A 6,620-nucleotide genomic window follows, 5' to 3' on the forward strand; every position below is an offset into this window, starting at 1 on the left:
AAATACTGACTTACACAGTCAGAAGGACAGGGGGTTAGTACCCTTCACTGTTCCAAAAGGGGAGATCATGTGGGTCCATCCTAACCTAGTTGAAGATCAACAATGGATGAAAAGCACGTCCAAAAAGAAGGGAGTCAAGGCTAAGTCATCCAACATGATTAGCCCCTCTGTTAATGAGAATGATGATTATCTCAAACCTCTTACCGATTCAAAAGAAGAGAGGATTGCCCTGGCGGCATACCCAGGAGGCAACCCTGGCACTCGGTCAGGAAAAGATTACCTGAGGGATTACGACCAGAACGCTCAAGAAGCTGAAGAACAGCCCTAAGACGCTGGGGGTTCTGTACCAAAGAAGCCAGTTGATAAAGAGAAACAAAAGGAGATCTGGTTCAACAAAAATCTTCTCCAAGAGCCCGGAGAGTCAAGCGCTCTCTTCCAATTTAATGTCATGGCATAGCTGGCTAACATACCGGCCAGGATTACTCTATATGAACTCCTGAGGTTGTCCAAAACTACCAAGGAAGCTCTAATTGAAGCCTTAAAGAACATGGAAAGCTTTATCACTCAAGTCACTCCGATTTCCGAAGCTTCTGAAGGTTAATCTTGCCTGCAAGCAGCGAGAAGTTTACCCTGCATATCATTTACTTAGGAAGATATGTAGGTCAAACACAAGCATGACAGACCGCTGTACTACACAGGGTATATCGGATCCTCCGAAATCAGTCGTGTCCAAGTTGACCCGGGTTCAGCGCTCAGCATCATGCCCTACAGGGTCATGCAGGTTTTAGGGATTTCTATGCACCGGTTGAACACCACCCAGACTACTATCTTCGGTTTCAACGCCAACAACACTCGGCCCCTGGGAAAGATCAAGCTCAGGTATCAGATCGAAGATCTCAAGTCCGAAGTGACCTGTTATATCATAGACGCGGACACATCTTACAATCTATTGTTGGGACAGCCATGGATTCATGCAAACCGTATTGTCCCGTTTACCCTACATCAGGTCATGAAGTATGCCAATGATGAGGGAGAAGTTCGAATCCTGATTGCAGAAAAGTATCCTTTCCGAGGGGTGGAAAACTTTCACACCGACTCCGTCTTCTACCTGGAATCCCAGGAGAAAGAAGATGTGGACAGCGGCAATGAAGTTGACGTTGAACTAGATCCTGAAGAAGATTATCCATGGGAATTGAATCTAAATGTAATGGATCAGGATGAGAGTCATAATATGTACCGAGCGAGGGTGAATGGTGCATTAATGAAGATTTTATTTTGGTGTACTTGTCTGATAAGTCATCTAATAATGAACAAATAGAGAATAATACTGATGCAGGTACTAATGTGTGGCGCACATTATGAGTGGAGGCATCACTCACATTGCCAATCAAGTCATCCTTCACTTCAGATGAAGAAGTAGAAGATGTGCAAAAGGCTTTCTTCAAAGTCTCATCCAAAAGGAAAGGGCAGAAGCCAATCCATTTCGGTAAAGTTAAACCCAAACCACTCAAACGAGGAAGTTCAGAAGAAGATGATGGAGTTCCTCAATTCCATTACCACGAACCTAATTCCGTCCAATTAATGAAACGAATGGGGTATAACTTTAACGAAAAACAGGGTTTAAACTTCAGGAAAGGAAGGCGAACATCGATTCGAATGTCTCACCCCCGAAGGAAAACCTCCGGATTACTATCAAAAAACTGGGAGAGGAGTGGGCTATGTCACAACTCCCTCTATCTCGGAAAATGAAACCAGCAATTATCTGCGTCAGGGTCATTCATCTGGGACGTCATCGTGGGAATCTGACATCAGTGTCAGGTCCTTCTTTAAAAGAGTGACGGTGAACATGGTTTCGACTAATCAACTAGACAAAGATGCAGAGGGTGACGAAGAATTGATCGAATCAATCAATGACCCGTGGATCAAACGCCTTAACATATTGTGGGATATGCGTTTTGAACAACGCGAACCGCCTACTGAAGATAACGTGATCCAAGTCGACATGGGAGATGAATCTAACCCTAAACCAATCTTCATAAGTGAAAGCCTATCACCATTTGAGAAAGAAGACCTTATATCTCTCGTCCGAGAGTATATAGATGTCTTTTCTTGGAATTATGAAGATATGTCTAGCCTTGACCCAAAAGTGGCCATGCACCGTCTTAACATCGATCCCAATGCAAAACCCGTTAAACAACAGCAACGCCGGTTTCGTCCAGAGATCATGGAGGCATATGAGTCTGAAATTAAAAAACTTATAGACTCAGGTTTTATTAGAGAGGAACAACATCCAGACTGGGTAGCCAACATTGTTCTAGTTCCTAAAAAGAACGGTAAGGTCCGAGTATGTATCGACTTTCGTGACCTTAACGCAACTTGTCCAAAAGACGAGTTTTCACTTCCTATCACCGATGTCATGATTGACAATACATGCAGATATGAAAGGATGTCTTTCATGGATGGATTCTCCGGGTACAATCAAACCAAGATGTATCCTGAAGACGAAAAGCATACTACATTCAGAACTCCACTGGGGGTGTATTGCTACACAGTAATGCCCTTCGGCCTGAAAAACGTAGGTGCAACTTATCAACGTGCAATGAACGTCATCTTCCACGAACATCTGCGTAAGAAGATAGAATGCTACGTTGACGATATAGCAGTAAAAAGCCAACATAAAGGTGATCATCTTACAGACTTGAAGACAATGTTCGATATCATACGAGCACATCAGCTGAAGATGAACCCGACAAAATCGTTCCTTGGGGTATCAAGTGGAAAATTCTTAGGATTTATCGTCACATCCAAGGGAATATCTCTTGATCCAGAGAAAGTGCGTGCCATCCAAGAAATGCTACCTCCGAAGAATCTCAAAGAACTCAGAGGTTTGCAAGGCAAACTGGCCTACATTCGAAGATTTATATCTAATCTCTCAGGGCGCTGCCAACCTTTCTCTAATCTTATGAAGAAAGGAGTGTCATTTGTTTGGGATGGAGAATACCAAAAAGCATTCGACGAGATTAAGAGATATCTCACCCAACCGCCAGTTCTCGTGGCCCCAATATCGGGAAAACCATTTCTGTTGTATGTGAGAGCCATGGACTATTCTCTTGGAGCCTTATTAGCCTAGAACAACGATCAAGGGTAAGAGCAAGCCATTTACTACTTAAGCAGGACCATGATGGGAGCCGAGCATCGGTATAATCCAGTCGAAAAAGAATGCATTGCTTTAGTATTCGCAGTCCAAAAGATGCGACATTACCTGGTAGGACAAACAATTCATATTATTTCTAAGGTAAATCCCTTGAGAGTTCTGATGACGAAACCATCGTCTCTAAATTGCCGACTCACAAAGTGGGCCATCCTCTTGTCACAATATGACATGTAATTCATGCCCCAAAAAGCGGTCAAGGGTTAAGCATTAGCAGACTTCTTAGCCGATCACCCGGTGTCAGGAACGTTTAAGTTGTATGAAGAATTGCCCGACGAAGTCGCTGAAGCTTGTGTCACTCGAGAAGCTATACAAGTGTGGAGATTGTTCTTCGATGGTGCATCTAGAGCAAATCCTCATGGAGCAATTATAGCAGGAGTAGGAGTAGTATTCATCTCTCCAAACGATCACGTGATCCCAAGGGGATTTTTCCTGATTGAGCCCTGCACCAACAATGTAGCCGAGTATAATGCTCTGCTATTAGGAATGCAATTTGCTGAAGAGCTTGTAGCCGAGTATAATGCTCTGCTATTAGGAATGCAATTTGCTGAAGAGCTTAATATTCGGCATCTCGAGGCTTACGGTGACTCTCAGCTCATCGTAAATCAAGTTCGAGGGGAATACGAAGTGCGTCATGAGGATCTAATCCCGTACTACTTCGCAGTGCTAAAGCAAGCTAAGAAGTTCGAATGTTTCTTTATTGAATACATTCCACAAGCTCAGAACGCTTATGCAGACGCTTTAGCCTCGTTGACAACTTCGCTAGTATTACCACCAGGGGCTGAAACAAAGATTCCAGTCATGGGACGCGAGCTATATTGTTCCAAGATTCCTATAGAGGAAAGTTCAGACAAGATAACAGCAGGAGAAGTCTGTACCACCTCCATGGAGCTCGAATCTAGGGATTGGTGATTCCCGTATATCGACTATGTCCTGCACGGAATTTTACCCGATGATCCTAAGGAAGCAGCCGCTATCAAATGGAAGGCACTTCGATTCTATTATAATACAGTTTCTCAAACTCTGTATCGTAAATCACACGATGGAGTTTTGCTTCAATGCCTTTCTCGAAAAGAATCAAAAGAGGCCCTCAAAGAGGCTCACGACGGAATGTACGGAACTCATCAACCCGGGGCTAAGTTAGGAGATCGCCTCTGACGAATTGGCTATTATTGGCCGAGAATGTTCTCAGACGCAGTTGACTACGCTAAACATTGTCACGCATGTCAGATTCATGGTGACTTTATCCATCAGGCGTCAGGTAACTTACATCCCACATCTGCATCTTGGCCATTTGAAATGTGTGGTATGAATGTCATGGGACCAATCTCGCCTCCGACTTCTAAAAGACACCGGTTCATTTTGGCTGTAACCGATTACTTCTCCAAATAGACAGAGGCAGTCCCGCTAAAAGAAGTCAAGACTTTAAATGTGATTAAATTCATCAAACATCACGTCATCTATCGTTTTGGAGTCCCGAGACAAATAGTTCACGATAACGGGACACAATTCGTCAGCTTTGGGTTTCAGAGATTTTGTAATAAATTTAGAATCCAAAGCGTTGCCTCTACGGCATATTATCCACCGGCAAATGGTCCCGTAGAAGCCTTTAACAAGACCATCATGAAACTTCTAAAAAAGTTTATTTCTAAGAGCCGACGTGATTGGGACGAAAGACTCGGTGAATGTTTGTGGGCCTACCGCACAACGGTAAGGACCCCTACGAGAGCTACGCCATTTTCTTTGGTATACGGTTGCGAAGCCGTGATACCATTAGAAATTTAGATCCCTTCCCTGAGAGTCGCTATCGCAACCGGGATGATAGAAGAAGAGAAATACCAACTACGCCTTCAAGAACTTGAAGTCTTAGATGACAAACAACTTCAAGTTCAGCAACAGATCGAGATGTATCAAGCCCGGATTTCCAAAACCTACAACAAAAAGGTTAAAAAACGGATTTTCAAGAAAGACGATTTAGTTTTGGCCAACAGACGACCCATGGTAATGACACACAAAACCAAAGGGAAGTTCAATCCTAAATGGGAAGGGCCCTTCATAATAGAATCAGTGTATTCGAATGGAGCTTATCGCCTTATCAATCAAAAAGGAGACAGGCTCATGATACCAATTAACGGGAAGTTCCTTAAAAGATACTTTCCATAAATCATGCAGCCCTCTAAACCCCAGCCGAGCCAAGCTGGGGGTTACCAATTCATAGTGTATTTTGAGAATAAATGTTTAATTTTTCTGTCTTGTATGTCGTCATGTTAACATTACACCTCTGACGATTGAAATTTTCTAAAATTATTCTAAGTAGTAATAAAGAGAATTTTGATTTCATGCTAAGTTAACACTACACTTACAGTATTTGCACTACTTCTCATTGTCCTTAACTAAAATTCAACAAAAGAGATGATGAGAGGCAAAATGATATCATTTTCATTCAATATTGTTAATTTGAATACAAAGTAACGACAATTAAAATAAAAACGATACAAAATTATTCCCCAGCTAAAAACAGTACAAAATCTAAGCATCAGGATTCATCAACTTAAGGGAGTTCAGCCTGGATTTGAAGGTAGAAAGTTTCCTCTCGTGAGCTGCTCGGACTTGTTCTTCAATCTCCCTTCTGAGTTCTGCTTCAATAGGGGCAGCAGCAATAATGTCTCTTCGAATCCTCTCAGTCGCGTGGAGCGTGCAGCAAAAATCCGTATAAATGAGACCACTTTGAAGCTCAAGCCCTTTTCGAACATCCTCATATTGAGCCAACTGGGCTTTCTTCTGGTCCAACTCAGCTTCTAATTAAGCAATAGCTTCTTCAGTGCCACGAATTTTAGAAACAACACCTTTGATATCAGTATATGCTTGAGTATGCTGCTTCCTTAAGGTGGTTATCCGGGTCTTTTTGTCAGACAAGTCCTTGCGAAGGGTCCCTTGGTGATGTGCCTTCGAGATTGTAGCCGAGGAGAGAGCTGGCTCCACTTCAGTTTTCAGATTGGTACGCTGCAGCTCCTTGAAAGCTGCCAACTCTGTTTCCAAAATGATGACACTCTGTTTACAGTATTCAGTCCATAACACATCACCTGTATCCCTGATTTTATCTAAACACTTGGTCAGGATAGGTTCACAATCCTCAAAAGAAGCTCCCCCAACACTGACGATATCAACAGTCATCTGTATCCAATACTCTAATTTTTTAATTAGTTTCTTCAGAGCTCTCGAGCGTGGAGGAGGAACAGTTGGATAGATCGGATCTGCATACCCATTCCTAGTAGGTGGAGGAGCAACCTCGGAAGGATGGCCTTCATATATACCTTGGTCCCGGATGAGAGGGGGAGAAGCGGAGTCCAAACCCTCAATAGGCAATATCTCGTCGGCTCCTGCCTCTCCAGGAATGGAAGGGATCAGT

This window comes from Asparagus officinalis, chromosome 10 (assembly GCF_001876935.1).
Source record: "Asparagus officinalis chromosome 10, Aspof.V1, whole genome shotgun sequence".
Classification (NCBI taxonomy): Eukaryota; Viridiplantae; Streptophyta; class Magnoliopsida; order Asparagales; family Asparagaceae; genus Asparagus; species Asparagus officinalis.